Source organism: Lepus europaeus, chromosome 7 (assembly GCF_033115175.1).
Source record: "Lepus europaeus isolate LE1 chromosome 7, mLepTim1.pri, whole genome shotgun sequence".
Lineage (NCBI taxonomy): Eukaryota > Metazoa > Chordata > Mammalia > Lagomorpha > Leporidae > Lepus > Lepus europaeus.
Genome location: NC_084833.1, coordinates 95,070,515 through 95,093,789, shown reverse-complemented (window position 1 = coordinate 95,093,789; position 23,275 = coordinate 95,070,515). Strand labels below are relative to the sequence as shown.

At 37.7% G+C, this 23,275-nt stretch overlaps 1 protein-coding gene and 1 pseudogene across 1 annotated transcript in view; one reads left to right on the top strand and one right to left on the bottom strand.

Moving 5' to 3' along the window:
* GUCY1A2 (guanylate cyclase 1 soluble subunit alpha 2) overlaps positions 1-23,275 on the top strand; it is a 364,010-nt gene that overhangs the window by 309,089 nt on the left and 31,646 nt on the right. The window lies entirely within an intron of this gene.
* LOC133764877 (zinc finger and SCAN domain-containing protein 4-like) lies at positions 14,808-22,166 on the bottom strand (annotated as a pseudogene).

Here is a 23,275-nt window from a genome sequence, read left to right as displayed (position 1 = left end):
AGAGTGAGTGAGTGGTATGACTATTAAGGTGCCGCTTGGGATGCTCACATCACATATCAGAGTGCCTGGGTTTGAATCTGAACTCCACTTCCATTTCTGTATGTGGAGGATGGGACTGGGACTGAGAGGGAGGAGGGATGGGAAGAATCACTATATTTCTAAAGTTTTACTTAAGGAATACAAACTTTATGCATTTCGTAAGTAAAAGGTTTCTTTGGGAAAAATGCTATATGTAAATATAAAATATTTTGGTAATTTTTAAGGAAATTCTAAAAGATATGAAAATATTATGTCATGGTTTAATTACTTCATTTTTTAACTTCTTAGTGGTACATGAGATACCCATGACTTTTACTAATTTTTTTTTTTTTTTGGACAGGCAGAGTGGACAGTAGAGGGAGACAGAGAGAAAGGTCTTCCTTTTTGCCGTTGGTTCACCCTCCAATGGCCGCCGCGGTAGGCGCGCTGCGGCCGGCGCACCGTGCTGTTCCAATGGCAGGAGCCAGGTGCTTCTCCTGGTCTCCCATGCGGGTGCAGGGCCCAAGCACTTGGGCCATCCTCCACTGCACTCCCTGGCCACAGCAGAGAGCTGGCCTGGAAGAGGGGCAACCGGGAAGGATCGGTGCCCTGACCGGGACTAGAACCCGGTATGCCGGCACCGCAAGGCGGAGGATTAGCCTGTTAAGCCACGGCGCCGGCCGACTTTTACTATTGATGGAGTTTTACCTTCCATGAAATGCAATTTTTTCAGCCTATTGTGAAAGGCAGTATATAAACAAAAGGGGCCAGAGAAGTACCCTCAGGTTTATATAATATTCCTTGTATTTACTTAGGCCAAAACTGGCCAGGGGCAAAACCAGAGGCAAAGGCAAGCAAAGCATATCTTTGATTTTGGAGCCTTCTGTTTTCTCTGAAATCGAGAAGTAGGTCAGTATAATGAGAAGGCGAAGAATTTGGAATGCAAAGACTGAGGGCTTAGTTCTTACCTTGATAATTTCAGAGTTTGTGAACTTATGTGGGTCATGTCACCTCTAAGGATAATGATATATCTGCCTTATGTTCTTCAGAGGGTAGATTGCTTAAAATAGCTTTGAAAAGTGCTATAGAAATTACTCTGAAATGGTCATTTTTTTTCCTGCTTTATACACAAAAAGATGAAGTAGGTTGGAAATTACTATAAAAGTTTATGGAAATGTGAACTTGAAAGAGAAGTTTATTTTGCTGTAATTTTTTTTTTTAAAAAAATCCAGTCATAGTTTTTCTTGAAAAAGACATTTTCCATGAATCTTAGAAGATCCTTGCTTCATTACCTACTTACACCTTCAATCATACACAGCATTGACAGGTTATAATCTGTATTCCACATGTGTTCAAATATGCCAGAGTCTCTAAGAGTTATAGAAATGCTATCTTTGGGAAAGTAGGTAAATGCACTTTTGGTTATGATTCTAAGACATACTTCCTGATTGGCTCTAATTCAAGTTTGGGTATTCTCTGGTCAACATCTTCCTTCTTTCTTCACTGCCATTGTGGACAAAGATCCCTGTCCAAGCCCTTCCTGCCTTCCGAGTCAGTGCTCCTTGCTTAGCCCCCATCATTTGACATTTGAGAACGATATGGTATAGACAAGGAGTCTTAAAAATTTCGTGAACAGTGTATGTTATAAAAAATACTACACATGACTATCATATTTTTACACCAAAATAACTATCTTTTAGTTCCATTTTCTTGGGAATTTTTTTAAGTAGCCTTCTATAAGCTGTATCTCTTGTTCCCTCTGAGTCAGTCTTTTTGCATCTTCATTCTACTAAATAGCTATTATAAACTAGATATAAACACCAGTACTTTAAAGCTAAAAGAGTGTTTATAGATTGTTTATAAAGAGATACTAATGGGGAGACTTTCTAGAAAGGTGGAAAGAAGGAATTATGCCTTATCTAGTGTTTAAGGAGTTGATTTCTTAAAGAAATATTGCTGTCAATGTGTTATATGCATTCCTGCCTATTAAAATAATTAGCCTATTCATAGTCTTCGAAGCAATGGCTTTCAAATATTTTGACTGTAAGTCATAAGAAATATATTTTTCACCCTGATTCATAACATACATATGCAAGGGTACTTAAAAAGTTCATAAAATGGAATTAAAAGTTTATGTTAGTACAAAGAAAATTTTTGGATCTACACATTCTTTTTATATTGCACATTTTCCATTAACTGTTGGAAGATTTCTTGTCTGTTTACATGTTTGCATGGTATTTAAAATTAAAACTCTTAACCCTACAGCCTGCCTTCTAATGGATTATAAGCAAAAGTATAAAAAACAAACATTGATTTGGAAAATTTGTAAGCCTTTTGGCAAGCTTGGTCAGAAGTATGTTTGGAGGTCTATGTGTTACCAGAAAACAAGCATTTCAGAAACCTTACCATATTGGAAGAATATATAATACATAATCTAAGATCATAATTGCTTGTGATTATTACAGATCTGATTTTTCTATTCCTTATTTTTCTCCCAGGGACTCCATGAGGGAAAGTAAGAATACTGTTTTTCTAGAGTCTAATCTATGTTATCTTGAAGTGTTGTTTGTACGTTTTTATGCTTTGTTGTCCTTATCACTTAGCTTTGGTTAAGAAATTACTTATCAATTTGCCTTATGGATTTAATTCAGAAAGTAGTCAATTCCTTTTTTTTATTTTACTATCTTTAGATTTTTATTAAAATAAAAAGAACAGATTTCATGTATTTAATAGGAGCAATTCTAAGAAGATACCATATTTCCCTCCCTTGACTTGTCTATCGAGATAAATTTTCCATCATGAAGAACTTCCTAGTCTCATATTGGTTTTTCACTAAGTCCGATCCTGTTAAACATTGCCTTGATTTTTGTTTTGTTTTCTTTCAAGGAAATGCATCACTGTCATCTTCACCCCTACTAACAAATATATTGTTAGTAGTATGGAAAAGCAGTTACAGTATTTGATATTCAAAAATATTCTAGCAGGTTAAATATTCATTAAATATCCATTTTGTTACAGTGAGCAGATTTAATAAATATTAGATGTTAACTTCATATAGATGAAAATCAAGAACTTCAATATATAGATTTGCCATATTAACTAAATCAAATGTTTTTGCCATTTAAAGACTGATTTTTCCTCCTATCATTAGAGAATAAGTGTTGGTTGTGCCAACTTAGAAATTGGACTATTAGTTATCCATTTAACCTATCCATCCCAGATAGTTAATTTCTGGCGAATAAGATACACAGACACAAAAAAGATTAAAATATTGAGTAGGAAATAGGTTTCTAAGAAATAATTGCAGTACAGTGTGGTTGATGAACTGGTAGAAGTATACACAGGCTACAGCGTTAGCTGAGGCAAGGACGACTCATTGTCTTTAGAGGAGTCAAAAAAGTCTTCACGGAAGATGAGATCCTTAAGCTGTGTCTTGCAGGACATGTAAAGGGGGAATTGTTCCAAATGAGGAATAGCTGTGAGTAACTATCAAGATGCTGTCACTTTTCCAAGCCTGGCATAATTAATTTTGACCACTCCAAAATGTATGACATCTTCTGAATTTTCAGAGAGACACTTTGTCATTGAAGGAGTCATTTTTCCCTGACAATTTTACAATAATCAGCTGGCATGTGTCATTGCAGAAATGGTCTCTAATTAAATTTTGCTGAAACTCTAAAGGGCAGTTCCCAATAAATGGCTGTATATTCTTATCATTTCCCTTCAGTTTTCACAGTTCAGATGTGGTCCTTATGACAAAACTAAGGCTTCTAAAATATACCTCTCAGTTCCCTGGCAAAGTTGCTCATTTGCAGAGTCACACATCCAGCCCACGGGGTAAAAAATTATTTTTGTCATTTGATTGGCAATGCTTTTTACACAAATGTTAGGAACCCTCCAAGGATCTAAAAATCTTTGGAGTCTGAAGTCACAAAGCTCAGAATTCCTGTCGTATGGTGGCAGCCACAGAAAGTGGAGTCCACCAACTCTGTCACAACTCCCTGTCTTTTCTTTTGCCGAACTCCTTCCCAGGTTTTAAAAGGAACAAAGAAGCATTTAAAAAAAATAGGTTGGTAACTCTGTGGGATTTTAATCTCTCTCCTTGTGCCTCCATTAGTTTAAGTATCTTATAAGCAGAGACTTCATCTGTTTTGTTTGTTCAAGGTGTTGAGGATACACGAATAACGTATGCCTTCTATGAAGATCTCAACAAATATTTGGTGAATGAATGAATAAGGGAAATAAATCAATACTGAATGAAATATTTTCCTCTAGCAATTATACTTTTCCTAAATAGAAGACATCATCACACAGCCATTCTTTTCAAAAGTAGAAGAGAATGAACATTTTACAATTAACTATTGCAATTAACTATTGAACTTCAGATATCTGCTAAATTTGTTCATTGAACATTTATTAGTTAGCCACTATCTCTCATAGAAAGATGAAGACATATTCATTCATTTCCACGGTTGCAGATTTCTACTGGGTTGCAAATTCACAAATAAACGCCAAAATACTGGTCTTTGGTAATTATAAAGTTTGAATTCTTGGCTCCTTCAAAAGTGAGTTCCGAGTAATTATATATAGTGAATACATTTTTGCCTAGGTCCATATTTAAATCACCCAGGCTTCAAGGCTGGAATGGGGAGCTACTCGGTGAGCTTAGATTCCTGCTCACCATCTGCCCATCCACATGGTTTGTGTTCCATCCCATTCTAGATAAACATTTTTGGGAAGAAATTATTTGATGCTGTAGCATTTCGATTTAAGAAATTCCAAAGATTTGTTTGGATTTCAAAAGAATCTTTAGTATAATTCTAAACATTTACTATTATTTATATGTGCTAAATAGAGGAATATATTAGAACCAAGATAGCAGAGAGGGAGGATTGATAAGCTGTGGCTGGTGGACGGTTGCAGGAAGAAGGACAAAAAGTCAGGGTAGCCTTTTTTAGGAGGAAATATAAGGTGAGCACGGACATTATTAATTGCCAGGTAATTAAGGTATGGAGGACAGTACAAGCAGAAGAATTATCATTTGTGGTAAGTCTGGACATGAAATTATTCAGTGGGTTTAGAAAGCAACAAGGGGCCGGCGCCGTGGCTCAACAGACTAATCCTCCGCCTTGCGGCGCCAGCACACCGGGTTCTAGTTCCGGTCGGGGCACCGATCCTGTCCCGGTTGCCCCTCTTCCAGGCCAGCTCTCTGCTGTGGCCAGGGAGTGCAGTGGAGGATGGCCCAAGTCCTTGGGCCCTGCACCCCATGGGAGACCAGGATAAGCACCTGGCTCCGGAGGGTGAACCAGCGGCAAAAGGAAGACCTTTCTCTCTGTCTCTCTCTCTCACTGTCCACTCTGCCTGTCAAAAAAAAAAAAAAAAAAAAACAACAAGGTACATGCTGAGTTCTTTGTTTTAAAACATATTGTTTATTTATTTGAAAGGCAGAGAGACACACAGAGACATAAACAGAGAAATCTTCCATCTCCTGCTTCACTCCCCAAATGCCTGTGAACAATAAGGGTAGGGAAGACCGAGACAAGGCTGGAGCTCAACGTGGGTCTCTCATGTAGGTGGCAAGGGACCCAAGTCCTCAAGTCATCACCTGCCTCCACACAGATTGTATGTTGGCAGGAAGTGGAGCCGAGACTTGAACCCAAGGCACTCTGAAAAGGGATGAGGATGTCTGAAGCAGCACCTTAACTGCTGTGCCAAAGTGTACCCTCCACATTATGTTTTAAGGCAATAATGCTAAAGGCAAGAAGGGTGCAGATGAAATGGGACATTTGAAGAATCAGGTCACTTAAACTATGATTTCCTTGTAACTAGTACAAGAGTTTATTCCATAGGAAGATAGGAGCTACTGGGAGATTCTGACAGGGAGAAAACTTTTCAGGCAAATGTCTTAGAATGTTTTAGACACAACCATCTGGCAGCTGCATGTTTGGAATTACGGGGAAATTCGCTGGAGGCAGACAGGTTAGGAAATTAGTGTAGTCCAGGTAAGAGAATGAGAGCCACAACTGAGGAGCAGTAGGAATCGAGAGGGGAAAGCTGATTAGAGAGAGATTTAGGAGGCAAAACTTGCTAATCACTTCCTAGAAAATTTCAGTGTATAAAGTCTAGTTCCTGAACATCAATCATTTTTCCTTTTATTTTTTAAGAAATCTGTTATTTTTTCCATAAATATATTTTTAAATTATTTTTAAATACCTGGGGCAAAAGAATAATTAATAAATGTGAACTCTATGTGTTTGAAAATTCTTCAGAGGTTTAAATTCAGAATGGCTGTGGTTTCCTTCCAAGATCAAGAGACTAAGGTTTTCTAAAAAGCATGTGTCATCCATTGCATGTTCTCATCCTGCAGATGTGGAAAAATGCCAACAGCTGGATTCTGTTCAGCATATTCAGGGAGCCTGGATCAGAGGACTGAGCAGGGAAGCTCTGAAGATGAGCTACCTCTTACAGCACAGCTCCTGAATTTTCTCTTCTCTTGCCAGGATGTGCCCCTGACACTGCTCACCACAATGTGGATGTCCTCACCAGTGTCCATCTTTCTTCATAGCATTGGCATGTTCTGCTAGGTTTGCTTTAAATCAATGTCTCTATCTTTCCTATTACTTCATATTTCATTACTTGACATTTTATGCATATCTTTCCTCCTGTTTTGTTTTTTACTTTCCTTCTGTTCTGACCTGACTTCCAGTGTTTGGTTTTACTTTGTTATGAATCTTTGAATTATTCATGTTCTAGAATTGTCCATCCAACTTTGCTTTTGCCTGTGGTGTACACTCTTTGATAAATCTGCCATAGCCATGCATTCCAGAACTCTCTCAAGCTAATGCATTTCAATTCAAATTTTACTTACATTTAACTCTCTCATTCAAAATTAACTCACATCTTCCACCACCTTTGTCCCTCTTAATAGTAACTTTATTTCAGTCCCTGAGGCCCAAACACTAAGCCAGACAAGTTGAATAGCCTCCCTTATAACTTTTTCAAATTGGTCACCAACTCTTATCAATTTATCCACATATATATATTCTATCAATATTACTGTTCAGATTTCACTAAAAACTTTGTCTTTAGTCTCTTTTGCTCAATCCCAAATCAAAGGTATTTCTGTAAGCCCATATTTAATATTCTGAGACAGAAATATATACTGTCAATATACTATTTAAGTTTTGTCTGTTCATTATATAACCATTATATACATATGTATATATGTATCTGTTTGTGTGTGTATACATAACAGGGTTATCACAATGAACCATGTAGACATGGTCAGTCTCATTCTGGATGGCCTTCAGAATCCTGTCAAAAGCCCTTATAGTGCTTGAAATCCTTGTCCCTTTTCCTACCTACTTATTGGGGAAGAATTGTATTGGGTAATATGTGCTTTCATTTGGCCTCTCCATCTCTGCCTCCAAGAATATTGCACTGTCCATAGATGGGTATATAAAAGGCAAAGGACTAGAATCCACTGCTGTTATTGTAGTTGATGGAGATTCAAGTGTTTAGCCAAACAAGCAAATGTCCATCATGACTACCTTTTCAACTGAAAGATGTTTTAACACTTTTAATGTTTGGTCCAAAGTACTCTGAAGTATCACTAAGTTTTATCAGTGAGAATACACACTTTACCAATATTGTGATGAAAAGTAATTCTTTATTGGAATGTTACTTTCTACAATAATGATATTTTATCATGGCTTGATTTTGTTCTGATAATATTCTTACCTAATTAAAATAACAAAATATATTTTTAAACTGAACTATTTGCTATAGTCATGATCATTTATGACTCACACCTTCTATATATTTATCACTCAAATAAACATTAGAATTTTTCTGAGTAATAATAAGGCAGGTAGAGATACTGGAGATAAGAAAAATTCTCTACCAAAACAAATGGTCTCTTAATTAGCTCTATATACAATGTAATTAAATTTGTTGTAAAAATTCATAAAATGTAATAACAAATTGTTAGATATTTTAGTAATCTGTATTAAGCTATCTGTTCTCTGTGTGAAATATGAAACAAAATCCCTACCTTACACCTTACAGAAAAATCAATGAATGTGGATCAATGACTTTAATCTATGATTTGATGCCATCAAATTACTAGAGAACATTGGGGAAACCATGGAAGACATTGATATAGGCAAAGACTTCTTGGAAAAGACTCCAGAGGCACAGGCAATCAAAGCAAAAATTGGCAAATGGGATTACATCAAGCTGAGAAGCTTCTGCACTGCAAAACAAACACTCAGCAAAATGAAGAGGCAACCAACAGAATGGAAGAAAATATTTGCAAACTATGCTACTGAAAAAGGATTAAGATCCAAAATGTATAAAGAGCTCAAGAAACTGAACAGTAAAATAAATAATCCTAAGAAATGGGCAAAGTATTTGAACAAGCATTTTTCAAGAGCAGAAATTCAAATGGCCAGTAGACACATGAAAAAATGCTCAGGATCACCAGCTATCAGGGAAATGCAAATCAAAACCAGCCCCATTAGAATGGGTTAGAATGGGCTCTCATAACAAATTAACAAAGAATAAATGCTGGCAAGGGTGTGGGCGGAAAAGGTACTCCAATCCACTGTTGGTGGGAATCTCAACTGGTGCAGCCACTGTGGAAGACAGTATGGAGATACTTCAGAAAGCTGAACTTAAATCTACCATATGACCCAACCATCTCACTCCTAAGAATTTACACAAACAAAATGGAATCAACATATGAAAAAGGGACCTGTACCCCTCATGTTTATTGCAGCTCAATTTGAATAGCTAAGATATGGAATCAACCCAAATATCCATAAATTGATGAATGGATGAGGAAATTGTGGTATATACACAGTATGGAATACTCCTCAGTCATAAAAAAATACTGAAATCCTGTCTTTTAAAACAAAATGGATGCAACTGGAAACTGTTATACTTAGTGAAATAAACCAGTTCCAAAACACAGATAACATATTTTCCCTGTTCTGTGCTAACAGAGTACCAAAAATGTAATATATAGGAGCAAAATTGATATTTTGAGATTGATGCTCATTTATAATCTTTTTCTCTACTGTTGAGGAACAGTGGTTTTTTTCTTCATACTATTTGTTTAAATCGTTACTTAGTGCAGGGTTAATCTTACAAGAATAAAGTTAGCCAAAAATAGATCATTGTAAAAAATTAGGAGTGGGCCCACTTGGCTAATCCTCCGCCTGTGACGCCGGCACCCTGGGTTCTAGTCCTGGTCGGGGTGCTGGATTCTGTCCCGATTGCTCCTCTTCCAGTCCAGCTCTCTGCCGTGGCCCGGGAGTGCAGTGGAGGATGGCCCAAGTGCTTGGGTCCTGCATCCTCACGGGAGACCAGGAGGAAGCACCTGGCTCCTGGCTTTGGATCGGCGCAGCGCGCTGGCCGTAGTAACCATTTCGGGGTGAACCAACGGATAGGAAGACCTTTCTGTCTCTCTCACTGTCTAAATCTGCCTGTCCAAAAAAAATTAGGAGTGGGAATAGGAGAGGAAATATTGGAACATGGGTGGGAGGAAGGGTGAGAAATATCGCTATGTTCCAAAATCTGTATGCATGAAATTTGTGTACCTTAAATAAAATAAAAAAATATTTTTAAAAGCTATCTGTTTACTTAGCTGGCATCAAAGCTTATTCAACTATCTATTAAGTTAGATATGATTAAATAAGATAATGTTTCTGAGAGGCTTAGAATAATGTGGCATATTATTCATGTTCAATAAAATGCTACTATAGTGATCAGGACTGTTAGTTATCCTGTCAACCATGACATACATAACCACATCGTTATCCCTATTTTACATATAGGGGTATGCTAGCTCAGAAAATAACAATGACCTCAGCCCCAGGAAGCCTTGCCAATGCTTATGCTGATCTGGAAACACCTAGGAGGCTCCACTTACCTACGCTTGACCTCTAGAAGAAGCTAGGTAGCCTTGCCCTCATTCCTCAGCCCTGGGAATCAACCAGGCAGCCATCCCTGAACTGTGGCCTCACTGGCGTTCCCAGGAAGCAGGTGGCCTTGCCCACTCACCCTTGGCCTGGAAGCTAAGCAGCCTTCCATCAGTGGCTCAGTCCTCACAGGCCCAGGGAAGCAGATAAACACCACCAGCTCCTGACCTTGAAAAGCAGCCAAGTTCCTGAATGTTTTGGCCTGTCAAGGCCCCAGGAAGCAACCTTGCAGTCCTTCCCACCTTCTTGTGGCCCTAAGAAATCGAGCAGCTCATCTTCACCAATCTTCAGGACAATGCAAATCAAAACCACAGTTAGATATCACCTTACCCCTGCAAGAATGACTATTATCAAAAAGAAAAGAACAAATGCTGTCAAGAATGTAGAGAAAGGGAGCTCTCACATACCGTTGGTAGAAATGTAAATTCGTGCAGCTATTATGGAGAAAAGTATGGAATTTCCTCAAAAAAATCTAGAGACAGAGACAGAGCTACCAGATGATTCTGCAACCCCACTGTTGAACATGTATCCAGAAGAATTAAAACTGGTATTTCAAGTAGACCTCTGCCCTCATGTTTATTACTGCGCTATCAAAATTGCCAAGATGTGGGATCACACTAAGTGTCCATCAATAGAGGAACAGATGAAGAAAATGTGATGTATATTCACAATGGAATATTATGGGTATTATTCAGCCATAAGAAGAATGAAATTCTATTATTTGCAGCAACATGGGTGGAACTGAAGGATATTATGTTAAATGAAATCAGTCAGGCACAGAAAAACAAAACATGTTCTCACTTGTGAATGCTAAAAAGCTTATCTCCAAGAAATAGAGACGGTAATATTGGTTACCAGAGGCCACGAAGGCCGTGGCGAAGAGTATGAAGGAGAGGATATTTAATGGGTACTTGGAAGAAATAACTTATTTCCTGTAGTGCAAGAGGATAACTATGGTTGACAGCAATTAATGCAATATTTCAAAACAGACAAATTTGAAAGTCTAAAGGAAATTATTTCTGAAGTGATATATGTCAAATCAGCTTAATCTAATCATTGCACATTGTTTATACATATGGAGATATTCCACTGTACCCCATAAGCATACTTCATTATTAAAAATTCAAAATATTAATACAGTGTTATCAAGGGACAATATTAATCCAGGTGGATAGATAACAAGTCACTACTACTGTAAAAACTACCTGTTGTCCGTGGCGCTGCTGTTGGGAATGAAATAAAACCCACTAAATTTAAAAACAAATTTAGAATAAGGCATAATGCCTCATTTCAGGCCTGGCAGAAAATGTTACATAACCAGGGCTAGAATACTAAAATGGCCTTAAATTCAAGGCTCTTAAACCAATATTCCTCAGAATGTGAAGCTAGAGCCCTGATGTCCAAACGTGAATGAAGCATGAACTAAAATTATGAAAAGCAGCTCCTTCCTGCATAAACGGAATAGAGGCGTGAAAGGTCTGGTGACCAGTGGAATGAGATGGGGCTGGGTAGGATAATGGGGGCAGAACAGGATAATTAGATTAGGAAATCAAGGTCTGTTTTTATAGACGTGATGATGTGACCACATGAGAAATGAACCCAAACAATGTTCCAAAGCAGATTCTTATATTCTTCCTCTTAATGTGGAAAGTAGTAGGGTCTGGCTCCTTAAGTTTCAGAAATAAGCTCTTGTGATTGCCAATTCTGCTTGCTCTGTTCCCTCAGATACACCAAATCTCCAAATCTGCTTGCAATACAGGGGCCCACGTAGCTGTCCTGGGCTCATTATGCTGTGTGCCTGTCTTCTGGTCCACAGGGCAAGCACCCTGGTATGGTTATACTTACTTAGCCTAAGTTAGCTTGTTCATGTGCTTCTTTATAACTTGGTAGAAAAAAAAGAGTGAAAGGTAATAGAGGAATATTTTATACAATCTCAAGCAAATTTAATTTACTTTCAAAAGAAATTGAGTGAATTTGGGGATAAAAGATGTTTATCTCTGGGTATCTCGTTCTCTGCCACACTGCCTTTCTAATAAATGAATAAACAGTAAATAATTTTTTAAAGTATGTCCATGTTTAAAAGAAATTTGTATATAGTAATATACTATCCAGGTACAGATGTACAAACACACACAGTAAATGTGTGTCCCAGTCACTCAAACTAACGCAAAAACAAGAATGTGAAACTGACCTTTGTAAACTATTTTATATGGTTTTTCTACACACTGCAAATTCTGATATATTCATATACATACATTAAATTGTGAATTAAATCATTTCATGTCATAAAAAGCACTGTAGGAATTGACAGGATCCTGTTGTTCCTGTTGTTCTATAGGACACTACTGGGAAAACTAGTGAAGCTTGGTTGGAATCTGTGCTTTAAATGGCAGACTGTATCCATGTTAATTTTCTGGTTTTTGTGATTTTGTTGTGGTTCCTTGCTTGAGGAAATGGGGTCATCTGGTGTCACGTCAACAACTTCTGGAAAAGTTTTCCTTGTAGTGTTTTTATAACTTTGTGCCTCTTGAAATTATTTCAAAGTAAAGTTTAAAAACCTAAAAAAATGTACCAGAGATACATAATTCCTGAATGATTATAAGACATTCACTTATTAGTGAAGAGGTTGGTTTGGTCATAACTACAGATTTTTGTTCTTAATCCATTGTGTCAGAAGAAAAGGTGTCAAATGAAAAATAAGTACTGTTTTTAGGAGCTTTATATGCTAAGGAATTCCTTAAAATTGACTTTGTGCGTACACACCATCCCAAACACACACACACACACACACAGAAGTGGTATTGGATGGTTACTTTATATAAGTTTTTTTGAAGATGAAAGTTTGTTACTTTTTCTCATATTTGCTTGAATGGGATCAATTATTAATCACTGCTAAATTCTGTTCACAAATAAATACTACAAAGTCATTTTAGACTTCAGGGTTTTTCTGTAAGGCAGGTTAAAAGCAGAGCCCTACCTAAATTGGAAGACTTGTTCTAGCTCATAGACTCATTGATTTATGAGAATCATTATCCCTTTATTTTATACTAAGGGCACCATAAAATTAAAAACAATCAGATCCAGACTAAAACAGCACAGAAAGGAAAATTTTGAGTTTTGATTTGTGCTTTTAAGTCCCTACTAATGAGCTTTATGTTTTCTTTCTGTAACCATTAATTTTTTTGCCTAGCTTTTAGCTAGAATTGGGAGGATCTAAACATATCTTTCATAAGGTCAAAACTGAGGTTACTTGATCAGTTATCAGAATAATGTAACAAGCAGAAATAGGATTGGTCATAAAGCATTGATTCGAGATCCCTTGTTTAAAATGTGCCTTTCATTCTTAGCTTGCAAATACTGATGAGGAAGATGGAGGCAAGTGAGTACCCAGTGCCTTGAGCACTGAAAAATAATGCTGCAAGTGTTTAAAGGGAAAATGTGACATTTGCACCTAGCATAGACAGTCTTTCCATCACTCTGCTCAGTCAGCAATTAATTCAATCTGCAAAAATTTGAAGGTTGTCTAAAATGCAAAAAATCCATACACAAATGATTTATAATTTCAAGGAAACCTAAGGTGATGATTCTCAAATTTGGGGGAGCTCTATGGACTCCTTTCAAAAGCTAACAGATACTAGGGATGCAACATATGCTCATGTATGCACATGACTTCAGTGGGTCTGGGGATGCATTGACGCCTACTACTGGACTCCTAGGATGATGACTCTTGCTTAGCAGTTTCTTAATTTCCAGTTTTGATCGGTGTTTGAATTTTTCCACCCATACTAAGATTTTAGCTTTATTATACAGTTGATTTTCACAAGTTACCCCTAAAAATAGCATTGTATCAGACACATCACTAGTTGAGAGACCTATTCTTGGAATCCAGGAACCTACTTTATCAGTTAAATGAGCAGGAGCGCCATCTAATGCCCAAATTGATTAAAGGTTGGTAGCTAATTGAGGGCTTGTACCAAATGAGTTAGGGCTGTTACCATCATTTGGTTGGTTGCCTGGTTGCTTGATTGGTTAATTTTTCTGTAACATTCGTGAGGTATTTTTAGATCATCATGTTCAATTCTAAAATTCAAAATCATAATCTTTGAGTTAGCTGTTATTATCTGAATTTAGAGAAACATTGTTAGTGGTAAGAAAAATTTTGTAAATATGTCCTTTTTATTGGTGGGGAGCATGTGATTTACATTTTAAAATAAAATTCATTTTAGAAAAATTTTATATTTTGACAATTATTTTTTTTCTCCTGTTCTGATTATTTATTGCTGCATTAAAAATTACTTCAAAACTTAAAAAAAATAAAAGAACCCGGTGTGCCGGCGCCACAAGGCGGAGGATTAGCCTGTTAAGCCACGGCGCCGGCCTCATCTAACAGATCTTTATTAGACATATAAAAGATCAGCCACTTGCAATACATTAATGAGTCCAGAAATCCCAGGTGCCAATGTGGCCATTGTTACAGCCAACTGCGAGCTGTGTGCCCCACTGTTAAAGGTGCACGTCAGGGCCATGCTGATACAATCCAACGTTCCATCAGCTTCCTCTGGATAGTTCCGCCCAAAGGACTCGAGCAACTGGAAGTTCATCCCTGCGGGCTCTGGCCGCCCGGTCTCAGCTCTGGCAACAATGCTCGCCTCCCCGACTCACTTCTAACACCTGCGTCTAAGTGCAGACACCGAGAAGAGCCGGAGCAAGCTCCAGAGACTTTCTGAGTTCTCATAGAATCTTCTATATAGTTTTCCCAGTGTCTTTTAAATAGATTCTAAATAGTATGGAAACACACACATTCCATCAGGGAAGAGCTGAGGAGGCTTCTGGAGTAGAGCGAGCATTTTGGAGGGCAGTCCTTTGGTGCATCCTCAGGTGGCGGTGGTATGTGGATGACTGGCGATAGCTTTGGTGGCACAAGGAACACGTGTAGGGCTTCTCGCCTGTGTGAATTCTTTCATGAGCCTTTAAGTTGGTTTTGTGGCTGAACGGCTTTTCACAAGTGCTGCATACGAAAGGCTTCTCTCTTTGGTGAATCACCTGATGCACACGCAGGTCTGAAGTCTGGAAGAAACCTTTGTGACACTCAGCACAAACAAATGGCCTCTCATTTTTGTGTCTTCTCTGGTGAGCTATCAAGTGGCTGGAATACCTAAAGACCTTGGAGCATTCCTCACATTCATATGATTTTGAGGCATTGTGGGACCTTTCTTGATGTCCCCCACTTGTGGAGTTTCCCTCACTACTCTGATTGGTAGGGGCAGGCTCAGGTGAGGACGCATCTGGACTGGGTAAGGGCCCTGTCCTCACCTCCATGGGGCCGTGTTGCTCAGAGGGCCCCTCTAGGCATCCTTCCTGGGACCCCGGGATGCCTTGCTCTGCACTTCTAGAACTGTGTGTGTTACTGAGAGAAACACGTCCCTCTTCAGAACTGCTGGGACTGTCCTCATCCTGGATAATGACTAGGGAAACGATTTGATCGCTCTGATTGGTAAGAGTGTCATTTCCTTGAGTAGTTTTTGAAGAAGCATTGCTGCCATCTTCTTCATCTTGTGCTGTTGCCATGGAAGTGCCATGGCCAGTACATAAGGGTGTCCTCATGTTGTCTCCTGTTGTGGTTCCTGCTGACAGCTGTCTCTTCAGGTAAAAGATGACGTCTTTTAGAGGCATATTCTCTGAAAAAAGGGCTTCCTGTCCCTGCATGTAGACATGGACTAAGACAGGTGGCTTCGTGCAGTCGTCATTTAGGTCTTCCATTAGTTTCTCCAGATTTCTGCCTCTTGCTTCCCATTTCTTCTTCAACGTGGGCTTGTCCCTGGGGTGGCCACTCATCATAAATTGCTCAAAAACCAGTTGAGAGATAATTTCTTCCTTGCTGCGCTTTTCGGGCTGCGCCACGAGTAAAAAGACTCAAAGAGTCTTTGCAGCTCCTGCCTTGAACTTGAGTTACTGTTGTACCGAAATGTGTCGATTATGCTCAAGCCCTCAGAGGTCTCTCCTGTCTGGGGAGCAGATTCTTGGGTTGTTGTCAACTCTGGGTTGTCTGGATTAAGATCATTCCTGGATGCAGAAGGCAGCTGGTCTCCTCAGCAGCTCCACATTCTGTCCAGTGTTATCCAGCTTGAAGTTCGACCAAGAAAGAGTGTTTAGACATCCACCAACTGTTGAAACATTTTCAGAGACACAAGAAGGGCTGAATAGTTAAGTCGGAGTCTGAGAACTCTTAACTAAAAATGGCTTTAGATCTTATATTTTGAGAATTATAATGATAGTACAATCCCCAAATACTCCACACCCAATTTCACCTATACTGAAATGTTGTTTGTTACAATTAGTGAGCTAATATTGATACATTATTATTACCTGTTTATTAGTCATTCAGACTTCCTCAATTTTTACCTAATGTCCTTTGTTATGCCCTAACATCTTGTCTCTGATACCACAATACATTTAGTACTCATACTTTCTGAAGGTCGATTATGACAGTTTGATTTAAATTTGATTTTATAGGTCTAAATTTTATTATAGTTTTCTGTTATTTTCCAGATTTTTTTTAACAATGTAGCTTTTCAGAAAACAAGTTCTCTTGTTCTGTCCCTTTGGTAGCATTATACAACTAAGCAGTTTTATGGGAGTGTAGTATACGTAAAGTATCATCATGTATTTTGCATCTCTAATAATGAAAAAAGGGATTAAAGACAATGACCAAGATGTTATTACAGAAAAACCAATTCTGTAGAAGTCAGAAGAATTATGTTTCTGTTTGGCTGTAATCCCACTGGCTGTGTGTTCTTTAGCAAAGACATTTACCTATCATCTGTGCTTTAGTTTTCATATCTGTCAAATAAGATGAATGAACCCCTCAAAAAATGCCCCAACCCTTATCTCAAGAGAAAGTAAATACAACTAATAGGTATTTGGGGAGTAAAAGGAAATAATCACATTTCAGACTAGACATTAGTTAAAGCTTAATATATACTTACCAAAGCTATTATACATTATTATTATTATTATTATTATTATTATTCCTGCCTGTATCAGAGTCTTAGAGAAGTAATATCCCAGGGTCACACAACCAACACATGATTCCAAAGTCTGAGATAACTTCCAAAGAGGCAGCACCCCTTTCAGAAACCATAGTCTAAGATGCCCTCAACCCCAGATGCCATGTTATTGCTAGGGCTCTAGTAATGACTACTATAGAAGGTTTCTTGTGAGGGCCCATTGCCAGTCGGCCCTTTAGGAAATTCTAAATAAATGAGCCCGAGTTGCCACCCACCCAAAATCAGATGAGCTGAAGTCACAAGGAAATTTGTCTCACACTACTGAAATCAAATGTCTGAGAGGTGTTCACAGTTCTGTACTGTTTGTGTATGTTTTAGTTAAATATATTTTTGTTGTTTTCAAAAGTCTTCATGAATATTTTGATAACTTCAGTCTCCTGGGAGCAGGATGGAGTATTTTGTCTCCTTCTCAAAACTGAAGTGGTAGCATGCTCATATACCACTCTGTGTGTATGCATGGGAGGGAATTAGCACAATATTGACTACTATGTTTTGTGGGGCCACGAATGAGTTATGTAAACTACTTGACACCTGCAGTATTTGTAAATATATTTATGAAACTTATTAAATTGTTGCTATATCCTTCCTTACAAATCTCAACTTGGGTGTATATTAAGAACTCTAGAGAGGGTTAAAAAATTTCAGTCCCAACTCTCTTTCTAGACCCATTTAATCTCATTCTGTGTGGAATGACTTCTGAAACAGCATATTTAGAACTTCTGATTCTATTGTGTAGACAAAAGTTAATGTTGATTCTAAAGTGTAAATTTAGTTATGCTATTTATTCTTATAGTCTAAAAAGAAGGTTTGACTTACAAAAGAGAATAAAACTCATTAATGTCAACAATAAGCTTATTATTAAAATCCAGCCTCTTCACTTAGACATCTGTCAACTATATTGTTTTCTGAGATGTAGAATTTTTGCAAGGTTAAATGAATTGAGTTTTTCCTGAAGCAACTCAGTTACCTAGCAGGAAGCACAGACATCATTATACTCACAGATGTACACACCTATAAGATTTCCTCGTAAAGGTAACTATTTTTATCAAGTGGATGCTGAATGAAAAATCAAATGTTTTATTTTTAGTTTCATTAAGAGTGTAAATACTAATCATTTTTTTGACAGAGTTAGACAGTGAGAGAGAGAGAAAGGTCTTCCTTTTTCCATTGGTTCACCCCCAAATGGCTGCTAAGGCTGGCATGCTGCACTGATCTGAAGCCAGGAGCCAGGTGCTTCCTCCTGGTCTCCCATGCGGGTGCAGGGCCCAAGCACTTGGGCCATCCTCCACTGCCTTCCTGGGCCACAGCAGAGAGCTGGACTGAAAGAGGAGCAACTGGGACAGAATCCCGTGCCCCAACCAGGGCTAGAACCCCGAGTGCCAATGCTGCAGGAGGAGGATTAACCTAGTGAGCCCCGGCACCGGCCAGTACTAATCATTTTCAACACCTAATACTTGAGTTTGAAGATGATATGTTGACCATATGTCCATTTTTCTCAGGGAATAAAATTTATCATTGCTAAATTTGGTAAGATTCAACTATCTTGAGAGCAGAGCTAATTTTTGTGTTTGGAACTGAGTTGTTCCACAACAGTACTTGAAAAGGATTTGGAGATTTAGAAGTGGAAGGGAGAGAGGCTAACAAGACCCTATCTTGTTTTTTAGTTTGTTTTCTTTGGGGGAAGAAGGTGAAGATTATTTTCTGTTTCCAAAACTCTGCGTTTCCCAAGTTACTATTAAAATGGGTCAAACTTAGGGCTACTTTTTTTTAGGTCCTTGATCCTAAGAAGAGATAGCTAGTACACTGTAATTTAATGCTATAACTAGTACTCCAACAGTATTTTTCACTTGGTGCTGCTATGTGAAGGCAAACTGTTGAAATCTTTACTTTATATATACTCAACTGATTTTCTGTATATAAAGATAATTGAAAATGAATCTTGATGTGAATGGAAGGGGAGAGAGAACAGGAAAGGGGAGGGTTGCAGGTGGGAGGGAAGTTATGGGGAGGGGGGAGCCATTGTAATCCATAAGCTGTACTTTGGAAATTTATATTCATTAAATAAAAGCTTTTAAAAAAAGAAGAGCTAGCTAGTTTATCTAATATGTACATGAAGACAGCAGCAGAGGGAGAAGATTGACAATTTAAAAAGGTAACATTGATAATTTAGATAAATTGTTAAATTGTTAACTGTGCAGTTAATACTGTTACATTTTTTCCTAAATCCCTCTAATCTTTCTCAAAGGATTCCACATGGTATGTTTCTACATTCTAAAATCATTTTTTTTAGGTTCATGCTGCTTTGAAATTTTTCTTACTAGAGATTTTGTGCCAGATTATCTGCTGTTAAGAGTTGCATTTTAACAGAAAATAACTTCCCTTAGTTAAGACTGAGTTCTTAAATCAGTAGCAATATTTTTCAGTGGTAGTCTCAAAATAGAAACATCTAATAGCTTTGAAGTTTTAAAATTTAGTAGACTTTGTTAAAAATGAAGTCATTAACAAGGAGTACCTTTGTGATATTAGTAAGAGATAGATTTTAATATGGACAATTAAACAACTGAGATGCATTTAACAGACTAAGTGAAATATCACAGCATGATTTGATTAGTGCACAGATGAGATTAGTAGAATAAGTGTTTTCTTAGTCTCATTAGTTAACAAGCCAAACATTTGATGTTAAAAGGGGTGAGGGTGGATTTTCCTGGATGGGTATTTTGCTTAGCAGTTATGACACCTGCAAACCCTATCAGAATGCCTGTGTTTGGGTCCCAGATCTGTCCCAGAATTCAGCTTTGTGCTAATGCACTCCCTGGGAGGCAGCAAGTGATGACTCAAGCACTTGAGTCCTTGACCACTGTGTCAAGGGTTGAGTTCCAGGTTTCTGACTTTGGACTGTCCAGCTCCTGCACTGTGGGCATTTGGGAAGTGAACTGGTAGTTGAAAGCTCCCTCTTTTTCTTTCTCTTTCTGCCTCTCAAATAAAAAAAGGGGGGGGGGACCTCTGATATTTATTCTGATATGCAGAAAGGAATTAAGTGTTGATAGGAATAGGAAAAACTGTATTCTTAGATACCTTGGATATCTTCTTCATCTTTGAATTCTTTTTTATTCTAGTAATCAATTAAAGCATGTTTAAAGTACAGCACTGTTTTGTTAAATAATTTATCAACTCTTCATATCTAGCACACAATATTTTTTCAACTGCTAAATTACATGCAAGTTATTTCTAAATACATGTATATTTATGCTAAATTGCTTTAAATAAATTTGTTACTTTGAAACATTTTTAGGACATTTTTTTCTGTACAGAAGTAAACTTCAGTTTCAGTTTGCATGCCTTAGTAATAACGCTCCAATAAGTTTGGTAAAGTTTAAATTCCTTGTTAGGTATTTAAATAATACAAGGGTACTTTTAAAAGTTCACAAAATTGAAATTAAACAATGAATTTAGTTTGATGCGAAACAGTTTTGAAATCCATGCATATGGGGGTAGGTCTTGAAATGTTCGTGGAAATGCATATTATGGAAAAAAAACTATGCACAGATTTCAAATTTTTGTACAAAAATAGGTGTATTTTAATTCCATTTTTCCACAAAATCTTTAAAGTACCCTTGTATACACATTAAACTCTGCCTTCTGAGAAAGTACTGGTAAAGTAAGCCATAGTGCTATATTCCCATAGCCATTTCTGATACATTACTCAATGTGGTAAGCTAAATGATTTCAGGTATGCCCTCCTAACCATGCTTCCCCACTAAAAAGCATACACAAGGTAACAGACCCACATTCTTCCCCAAATTCAAAGTACTATTTAATATTTCAAAATGTTTTTTTTCATGAAAGTCACAATACATAGCAATTCTTACTCTATGTCTGAAATTATATGTTACCATTGCAGTGATGAGAGCAATTATTTGGTCAAATACTTTGTGTAAAATAAAATTTATCTATGATAAATTCTTTTGTGATATTCTCCTGTGATGTTCAAAATAAACACAGTAAGATAATTTGCCCCAAGTGTTATTTGTCCAAGCATATTACTTGAATGTGACATTCTGACACCATCAAGCTAGAGGCTAAATCCCTTGATAAAAGGAAATATGCCACTTAGCCAGAGATTATATGTCCCTGTTTTCTTGCTCATCTGGGAAGAAACAGAAATTATGAAAGCTAAATGGTGAATTTGAGTTAATTTTACTCTTCCTAAGAATCTGAGCTTTTGAAATTAGAATTTAAAACATTCATTGACTGTTTGCCAAGAAATATTAGCTGTTACTTAAAGAACAAGGCAAAATATGAAAACAAATTTTGCCTATCCCATTTTATTGGTGAAAGGAGAATTTTATAATAACCTTTATAATACTTGTTAACAAATACTGGTAAAAAGATTAAATACTTGTTCTCTTGCTTAGCAGCGTAAAGATATTAAGCTCCTTCCTACTGAAACAGTTAAAGAATTTTCAAAAGCTTAAAATTTTAATCACATGAATCTAAGAACATACTTATGTGAGAATGTGAATAAACTGCAAATAGGCTTTTCTATTAGAAGATTGTTTTTTATATGCAGACCTTCTATTTTAATTTGGACATTTTTCTTGTTCAAATAGGACTGCTTTAACACAAACTGGTATTTATTCATTGACTTTCTAGTGCATAATGTGAATCATGGTTTGACTTGAATATTCCAGAATTTGATAAATTGCACATGGGTATATATTGACACCATGAGCAATGTAAGGTGCAAAGGGTATTCATACATTTTGAGTCTCTTGAACTTATAATTTATCATTTAATTCTGCTAACAGCCCCCAAAGAGATGATGATGATTCTGGAAATAAAAACCCCACAGAAGCTAGTTAACCTCCCTGGATTTACAAAGCTAGTGTAGTATATCATTTAAGAATCTTCATTTGCAAGTGACAGGATAAGTATCCTTGTATAAACAATCAAAGGAATGCATTCACTCCAATAACAGAAATTGAGAGGTAGGACTAGCCTTACAAGAGGCTAGATAGAGCTTACAAAATTGATGTTATCATGAATTGGCTTCTTACTTGTTCTCTTTGGTTTGCCTTCCCAGCAACACTGGCTTCATCCTCAAGCTTTATAGTCCCCCTGCCCTCCAATCATGGTGTCAAAATGGCTCTAGCTGTCCACCTGCACACTGTATAATGTTAACAAACATACCATACCACCCAAGAGGAAGATAGTATCTTTTTATAGCTCTTATATAATTTTATAGCTCTCATATAATTCAGGAGAATCATTCATTAACTTACATGGGATTACTTGTCCTTTCTTAAATTAGTTGCTAACTCCGGGGGACTATCTTACTGTGGTGAGGTGGCAGGGTCCAGGTTCTTGTTTCTGACACAGAGAAAATTCAAGGACAAGATATTGTTGTTCAGCAGAGAAGCAAGATTATTTGCCTGCAAAGGGAAAATACACACTAAAGAAGTGGAGGCCACTCAAGAGAGAGCAACAGGCAGCAGTTGTAGTGCAGGATGTTAAGCCAAAGCTAGTGACTTTGACATCCCACACAGGAGTGCTTGTTCCAGTCCTGACTGCTCTACTGCTAATCCAGCTTCCTAGTAATGCACCCGAGGAGATGGCAGATGATGTCCAGGTGCTTTGCTCCCTGCCAGCCACATGACAGACCCAGATGGATTTCTGTTTCCTGGCTTCAGCCTGGCCCAGTCCTGGCTGTTTTGCAGCCAATTGAGGAGTTAACCAGAGGATGGAAGATCAATCTCTTTCTCTCCCTTCCCTTCCTTTCTCTCCCCCACCCCTTCTCTTTTCCTCTGTTGATCTGCCTATTAACTAGATACATTTGAGAGAGAGAGAGAGAGAGAGACAGACAGACAGACAAAGACAGAGACACTCAACAGCATTTGGGTCTATTCCTTTATACAATCTGTAGTCACAGGAGGTGGGGTCTGGAGCAATGTAGAATTGAATAATCTAAGGGATTTGGGGGCAGGTTTCAGTACCACCCATTTCCTTACCCTTTTTTTGGAAACCTCAGCACTGCCATGGCACTGTGTGCATGGTGACAGCAGGTGTGTCAACCATGGTAGCTTGATTATAAAGACCTTATGATTAATTAAAAGGTCAATAATGGGACACAGCCAGCAGCCATGTTCGTTATTTTTGGCTGACATCAGTTCTAAAGTTGCTAAACCACAGAAGCCACATTCTTTGCTG